Source organism: Anopheles nili, chromosome 2 (assembly GCF_943737925.1).
Source record: "Anopheles nili chromosome 2, idAnoNiliSN_F5_01, whole genome shotgun sequence".
In the NCBI taxonomy this organism is placed as follows: Eukaryota; Metazoa; Arthropoda; class Insecta; order Diptera; family Culicidae; genus Anopheles; species Anopheles nili.
In genome coordinates this window covers 13,137,462-13,146,300 of record NC_071291.1, presented here as the reverse complement: position 1 = coordinate 13,146,300, position 8,839 = coordinate 13,137,462, and positions in this window count along the sequence as shown.

The window sequence follows — 8,839 nt, the reverse complement described above, 5'->3', positions numbered from 1 at the left end:
CAATTCCTACGTGTTTTAGAGGGCTTTTAAAAAAAACCCACCGCTACCCAAGGGGATTCTGAGTGCGATGCATAATAATTTACCTTTCGGTGGTCATTTTCTGCTCGACATTGATATCTGTTACTACGAGAGCGAGTCCCTCATCCTGGCGCAAACGAAACCCTGCACTTTAATTAAAAATAACGGAGCAAATCTCGGTACCATTTCTGGCGGTATTACGCAAAGCAGCAGCCTGCACTTGTTCCCAGCCGAGCTGATCTTTGTTACGAAACCAAACATCTGCCGTTGATCCGGGTCGGTTGACTGAGGCGAAATAAAAATGTGTTTATTAAATGGTGCCATCGCCAACGTACGCGTTTGAAAGACGCACAGCAGCAACGTGTGACTACGAAGGAAGATAGTTTCGACCAAGGGCTTGGAGACAAATTTAAGATCCCAAAGAAATCTTTCCGGCAAGAAACGACGATCAACAAGGGTGACGGGACAGAAAAAGGGTTGCTGCTTATGGGCGAGTTTACGAATGGGAGGAGCTGGAATAAAAGAAGTAATTGAAGAAAACATCCTGCGGAGTTTGGTGGCAATAAGGGCAAAACATCTCGGTGGAAGAGGCACTTCGACAAAAACTGACGAAATTAATTATTCCTGAAGCATCCAATGTAGAGCCGTTTCTCCGTGTCGGTGGTAGCAAAGTAAGACATACTTGTTTTTGAAAAATGGGGGAGAATGGAAAAGAGGTGAATTCGAGATTGATTGGTGGAAAAATTATGTTGAAGGAGTGCTTCTCCTATGCGAGTAGAATGTGATGGCTATATTAGGATTTTTACGCAGTTTTGCTAATTACGCACAGAGGTCCTTGAATTTAAGGAATAAAAAAACATGATATAAGAAAGTTTCGTAAGAGATAAACTTTCGAAACATTATTTTGTAGAAAAATGAAAATATCGAAAAATTGCTCATGCTTTGTGTTAAAGAAAATCTAATGTTTCTTGCACTTCGCCACAAAAACTAGTTATCACTCAAGAGCAAAAAGAACAACAACTAATCAAAACATTCCGACAAGTGTTTCCACCGATTCTACCGGTTCGTTTTGGTGTTCATTTTGAGGCCCGGTGTACAAAAGTTCATTTAAACCATAACACCGCTTCGTGAGGTTCATTCCGTATCCGAAGCAAAAACATCGCATCATTGCATTCGGATGAATACAAGGCTGCATTCATTCCACACTTCGAGAGTGAGCGTGAATTATTCGCGTTATTCATTCGAGCCAACTGCTCGAATTATTTTTGAATGCAACGACTGCTTTGCCGCGTTAGTTTGCTCCCGTATCTTGTTCAAGGTACGATGCAGTGAACTCTCAACTGATGATAAGAACATTATCATGTGACTGATATTGCTGCAATTTCATTGCTCAACATACATTTCTTCGAAAAACATATAACGTGTAAGCCTTTACAAGTTTTTTTTGTATGAGCAAACGCGCCGTCCACAGACTGAATGTTTTATCTACCCTATAAAAAATCATTATAATTCCAACGAAGGAAAAAAACCTTGCAATATTTTCTTTTGTCTTACGAAAGCAGCTCAAAATTCATTAAGTGTACTATCGTTCCCCTTCTTTGAACGATCTTGTTACATCTAAGCCTCCCAACATCGAATAGCAAAGCAAACCCTCCCAGAATCGTCCGCTACCCAACGTCGTTAGTGCAGAAAAGATCATATTTTTAATTTTCTACCGCACGACCGTCACATGAATCCAATGAATACATCGTCGTCACCATCGCTGCCTCGATTCCGCGCTGTAAGATGATGCATCCGGCTGGACAGAGAACGACAAAAAAAAGTAATAATACGAGAGCAAGTTAAGGCGAAAAAAGTGCCACCCGAGAGCAGCATAAACCAGTCGATTTGCTTAGTCAGTGGTTTATGACCGTGACTAACGATCTAAACGACGATGGTCGCGAAGGAAGACGCGACGATGCTTCGGTGGTTCGCCGCACGCAGAACGACATGATGTGATAGTTGTTATATTTACATCCAAGAATACGCGAACGATTTTACACCAAGAAAACGGAGTTGTTTATTTACGTTCGTCGACGGTTTGCAACATTTTTGCATAGCTTGGGAGGCGAATTTTGAACCGGGAATGCTGTGGTGTTATAACCATGAAAGTGATAGAGTGCAAACGAGCCGGAAAGAGCATCCATTAGGGTAGCATTTTTTTCATTCTCTGTCTCTCTCTCTCAAGCGATATATAAAAAAAACTACTGAATCCATAAGCGAGCAGAGTGCTGCTATCCAAAGTACACAGTATTTAAAGCATTATATTTTGTACCACTATTCTTAAGACCTTTCGGTGATCGCGTCCAAAAATTAATATGGTAATGGGTGTTTCAATTATCCGAGATTTCCATAGCCGCGCATATTTGACAGCAGCAATTAACACTCGTTGGAATGTGTTTCCCAATCAACACCACAGCATCATAATGGTTTCTTGAATAAAAATGAAAGCCTTCCGGTTACCACCCGCCCAAGGTTGTCGAGAGCTTTAACATCGGTGACGACATCACAGGACTACCGATTGGTGTGAAAAAAAGCTAATGGAAAACCATCATCCGATTAAAGCTAGCACACAATCAAACCCAACGGTCCTGCCAGTCTGGCGCAAACGTGTTGGAATCCAACCAGACAAACGCCACTCGTCCGTGATCGTTCTCGCTTTCAGAAAGCTCCTTTAATTGTCCTTCGGTAAACGTAGAACGCCACAACGCATCGACATGTTTTCGCTTTTTTCACCTTGACAGGGGTTGCCAGTTCGTTCGAGGACGAAACCCAAGAACCGAATGCTTGACCTCCTTCGTATTCGAACAGCGAACGCTTAGATGGTGCGTGATTAGCATCAGCTCTTTCTCGGCACTTCAAACGTTCCGCTAGCACAGGCACGAACAGGAGCACAGGAAGAGGGTTTAGCCTTGAAAGGAAACCGCCTCATACTGCCTCCTGACGGAGCCAAAGCGATGCCGCAACCGGAAGGTAACCGGGCAGGAAGGAAAGTGTTGCTAATTATAGCCTCTCTTGTCGAAGCAGCGTCTTTATTTACATCGTTACGCCTTCCTCTGCACTTTAGGGCATCGTTCACTGTTTGACCATGCAAGCGAGTGGTATCGGAGCAAAGGATTACTTCCGAATGTCCTTGTAATGGGCACGGAATTAAGTGATGCGGATAAAGCAGATTAAAGTCACACCGTTTTGCTGTGATCAATGTTTCTGTGCGCAACTACCGCTCGGAGTAGAAACCATGGTGTAGCAGAATGTAATTTTGCTTTAAAGAAGAAAATATCCTTTTTCTAGCCTGTGAATGCAGTTCCGATTCGTCGGAAGTCTGCACTTTCACCTGTTCTATTCACGCTGGAACGATAACGCTTTCAAAAGAATCAAACTAAATGGCGTGAATGCCGCGAATGTTGAAGTTTAACAGCCCGTTGAATAGGACGTGGGTCTTTGGAAATTGTTTAGAAAACTATTCACCATCGATAAGGACGTTTGATAAAAACACCGATAAACCTATGTACTAACGAAAGTTGTCACAGAGGTACACTACATGATGCTTTTGATTTATTTATATACCACCGGTGAAAGAGTTACTGCAATGTTTCCCTCTGAAAATAGCTAAACTGTCGACTCATTTTCTTCCAAACGCTTAAACGCATCTATGTTTGTTAGCAAATCGATCCGTTTGACGAAATTGCCTCTGAAAAGAGTCCTTTCTACCACCGAAGCATATCGCTTGTTTTATGTCAAACGAATGGCACTGTTTTATCGTTCGGGGCTCAATGGGGGGCCCCCGTTTTCTGTACATGAATTGGAGCGTTTTCCCTATTCCAAGCCCCTTCGGCGATTCCTATTCCAAGTCCCACCCCCCACCGACGTTCGCAGCAATTACATCAAATTAAACGCACCTACCGTCGTAAAACATGTTGCAAACGTTATTTATAAGCCATTTTTACATCCAAACCGCTTCCACGCTCCCAACCCATCGGTGGGTTGTGATGTGGTCCGAAATCGCCACCAATCGTTCCCGTGACCCTTTCCAACTTCGGTCGGTTTAAATACAAGCGGTAGGCACGTAAACTCGCTCTTTAACTTTAATTTACCGGAACCATGGTGCCCACTGTCGTGCTGCGGGGGTTGTGCCGGTTTTGCATTCCTTTATGGGACGAACGGTTGGTCAAGCGGGAGGTCGCTTCAGCCAGATGTTGTGCGTAGCGCCAGGCTGGAACGTCTTATCAGCCTTAGATTCGGTCGAATGTTGAGCACCTGCTTTCTGCCGCCTTCCGTATCACGCCATCGGGCCCACAGATTGTGGCCGGTTCTATAATTCATAGCAATTTATGAGAGCTCTTTGCGCGAGAACTTTGCGGAGCGGCATGAACTTTGGGGTTAAGAGACATTTCTCTGGGTTGACCCGAAAGTGGCCTGATTTGATGGAGAAGCCGCACGAAGGGAAGAAAATAAATAAAACACCACACAAACACGCGCGTCGGCAGTAAAGTGGGCATTTTGGTAGCCTAGTTTTTCCGTGCGAAAAGTCTCTCCGATTGCTCCCGCACCGTGGCCACATTTTGGTACGAGACCCAAAAATTGTCGACGTGTGACGATAAATCAAACCCAATTAACATACTTCCTTGAACGCAATGCCCTCACACGGCCGTTGAAAGAAAACTTTTTACAAAGCAAGCTTGTGTGAATCGTGCCAGTGATGGAAAAGTGCTGAGAAAGGTCACAAATTGAAAAGTTTACGAACAACATATCTTTATTTTTGAAAGCAGGTTAAGAATATATATGTTCGTTTTTGGTATCTATTGTTCGGAACAGAACTTTTGTTGCCCAAGCTACGGTTAAAGAATATCATACACAACATAACATTCGTATGCTGTTGTACAGTGGCAGGCAAAGTTGCAGGATTTTTCTAAATATATAAATATTTGAAATGACAACATATTTTATGTCTTTAATGCAACTGTTTTCTTTATCACCAGCCCAACCTCTTATCTGTAGGCCACGTAAAGATATAGCTCGCATAATGGCTGCCTTTTTTTGTTGTTGTAATTGCCATCTCTTTTATTACCTGTGTGTCTTGCCGTGCGAGGTGCGGAGGTGGATAATTTTATATTCCTCCGTCAAATCAAAACACCCAACGAAAAGACTCAATCCGAAGACTGTGGTGTTCTTCAGTTAGCGTACGGGCATACGAACGGGAACTTGTCCGTACCAAAAAGAAGGAGACAACGAGAAAGAGAGTGCAAATTCGGCATATAAAATGAAGTGAAAAATTCTGTTCGTATTTTCCGCGCCCGTCCCTTATTCGAAACATGTACAACGGGAACTAGCAGACGAGCAAGTTCGAATCCTTCACAGGGTGCTCCTCGTGAATGCGACTCGTCGAGGGTGACACCTTGTTTTGGCGCATCCATTAGCCTTCCGTACACCGGAACGAAGACGGAGACGAAGATCCGGAAGCCTCACGCGAAGGGAAACGCCGTCTTGAATGGGTGTCCCGATGAAAACGGGAATGAAATTTAATGGCTTTATTTTCATTACGTTTGACACGCCGGCACGCCAAAGTAATGTCGTTTCCTCGTCGATCACCGGGACACGCCGATGCGAACGAGATCTGGCTCCGAAAGGACGTAAAACCAGGCGCCGTTGGAAAAGATTTCTCTTTCTACCACGCCCGGACCAAGGCCACGGCTGGTCGCTCGAGGGCACGAGGGCTAATCCCTGGCGAAACATTTGCACTTCAAAAAATAAAGCATCCCATCGGCACTTGGAGCGTAATTCTCGCCGGCAGCAGTGGTAACAACTGCAGGTGCGAAGTTTGCTGATGAACCTCGATGGTCCCCCACGTGGCTGGGAAAGCGATGGAAGGAGTGGTGCTGTGTTTTCGGCCGAAACAGATAAAACTTGATCCTTGCTGGTCAGCTTGCTTGCGGCCACAGCTCGTCGGCTGCGGTTGTTCGCGCTGGGTAATGCCTTCCAGGGCAAACTTGTTCAGTACCACGGCTACCACACCGAAAGCATGTTGCCACTCAGTGAACGCAAACTAGACGCTTACGCAACTTGCTCGCAAAACCTCGAGGAGCAAAGTTGAGATTTTCACAACGGAAAAGCAGCATGCCACTGGTTGGTTGAAGAAAATCTTCGCCTAACCAAAGACGGACGCCATTGCTTTAACCTTTTGTTATACTCCTTTCGGAACAGTTGAGGAAAACTTTGATGCTCCGCGATTCCCTGGCCGGCTAGCACACATTTCCACAATTGAAGCGGGTGGAAAATCAAAGAAAAAAAACAACACCCTCGAATAATGCTGGGATGAGTTTTCGCATCCGGAGCAACCACCAACCGTGGCAGGCAAGTGCACTAGCACACGCTTTCGAAAGCGCTTTCGGGCCAATTATTTATGGACAAATTTTGTAACAAAACTTGTCGTGCTTCGGTGTCCCCTTCGTGTAGCTCTCCGACGTTTCTTCAAATTCTGAGTGTAAGAATTTTTGAGAGCAAAAATTGCAACATCTGGAACAACAAGCTTCCTCCATCAGGCGGTGGTGCCGGCGCCGCCAGGATTTTCGGAAGCTAAAATTAATGGGAAATAAAATTTGCATTGTGCCGTTCCGGGCACCACACCGGGCACGTTCGTTCAGGACTCTGCCGCTAGTGATTGTTGTTTCACAATTTGTGTTATTTATTTTACCAGAGTTCTTTTTTTTCTGCAATGGGTCAAGATAAAAACAATACTCGAAAACCGTGACCCGCAAGGCGGTGAAGGACACTTCTGTGCTCATTTTGGTATCAAGATGGCCGACCCATTTCTGGATGGATAAAAAAGGAAAATATTCCTCGTTGTCCATTATCACAGCAATAAATAAAGTAACATAAATCAGATACATATATACTCATTTTGATACTGTATAAATTGGTTCTGTATCATAGAAATCAGGTCATTTTTAACTGACGCCTAATGGTCTAATCCTTCCTAAATATCTGGTTTATGACGAACGTGTTTTACAAATCAGTAAGCCTTGTGACTATATTTTGAACAACCCGGTGGTTTCCCAAACTGATAGTGATCTTTAATTCTGCCCGCTCGGCTTAAAAACTGGTCTTGTTTCGTCCTCGAATCCCTGCAGGCGACACGTGAGCGAAATTGTTTGTTTTTCTGCGAAACTTTACCCCCGCACCATCGCCCACGCCGCCCACCATCTGTGAAACACGCCATCTTGTTCCGCTTTATTGTCGGCGGACGACACGCTGGTAGCAAGTCGGCCCGAGAGTCATGAGCCACCGATGAATAATATATTATTCTTATCATCAGTCTCCCAACCCCGATAGGAGATTCTGATTGCGGTGCCCACACCACGCCTCACCCTACATCCCACCCACGAAGGGAGCTATAAACGCGGCGTGTTAGTTAAAAAGATCCAAACAGGAAGAGCAAAATAAAAAAAAAAGTCCAAACGACCCGCTGGTGAACCTTTGCATCTTTCGTTCGTTTATCGAAGGAGAAGATGACGTTGCTAGGGGCCGAGACTGTGGGCAAATCTTGAAGGCTTTTCAGCATCGGCAAGCATTTTCACACAGCGCGCACACAGTCATACTCGATTCTTAGCGGTTGTCTGCCGCTTGGGACGCCCGTCTGTTGGTATGTCATATTTCCCTGCTCACCGTAGCAACCGTTTTGCGTTTTCTTACACTGTTGGTTCTAGCGTACTGGAAGGATGGTTGCTTGGATGGGGCCAAAACATTGTACAGGACGAATCGTGCAACAACCCGATGGCTCCATTTTCCATTCGATCCGCACACAAACACTCCCACACACACACACACATTCATTCAGCGAAAGTGGGAAAATGGCGAAGGAAAGAAAAATGCATCCGCAGCATCGAAGCTCGTGCTCGCGTGTTGGCGGTGTGCCCGGGCGCCCACTGTCGGCTGTTATTGCTCCATGAATAACTGATACGGTGGGATAAATATTTGAGCGGGTAAAAGTGAAGGTGATAATATTTTTGCAGATATGCGCCCCACAACACGCAGCCGAGAGCGAGCAGCTGAGTAAACTTTGAGTTCATCATAAGGCCAGCATTGAGAGGGTGGTTGAGTTTTGATTTCCTGTTTTTATTCTCGAGCCACTCCACACGCGGTGGATCCTGCCCGACACGACACGATGATGTTTATGGAGAAGGGTTCTACGGAACTGGGCTATAATTGGCACGCAGTGCAGTTTTCGTTTTTTTGATGCTCTCGCACCGGAAGGAGACCGGTTCAGTGGCAACGATTCGTTTTGATTCTCATACATTTTAAATCGCATCACCTGATCCTGTCGGTGGTAGGTCAAACCGTTGTTTGCGATTTGCGTTTGAGTTTTTCCAACGAACGAAGTCACGGTTAAAAAAAAACGTGAAATGTTTCACCCATTTATTGATGCGTGTTTCATGTAGTATATGCCTTCTTCTACTGTTTGTTGATTTTTTGCCCTACACGCGAGCGAAGAAATAAATCCACCATTTACAATGATCGATCGAAATTCCAGCGCTTGCAGCAGCTGGAATGCTTTATCTCGTGCGATGCAAAAAACGCACCAACTTTATCACTCATTGACTCGTGTAGCAAACGGGCGACGCATCATTTGCTGCTCCAGCCCTTCGGCACCAACCAAACGAATGGGCTTCCATTATCGTTACAAATAGCATCGACTTAACGGGGCGACATCCAGCTCCACTTCTCGATATATTTCATCCGTGCTCAGCCGTAACGCCGCTTGATGGTCCCCTTTTGGTTTTGGGAT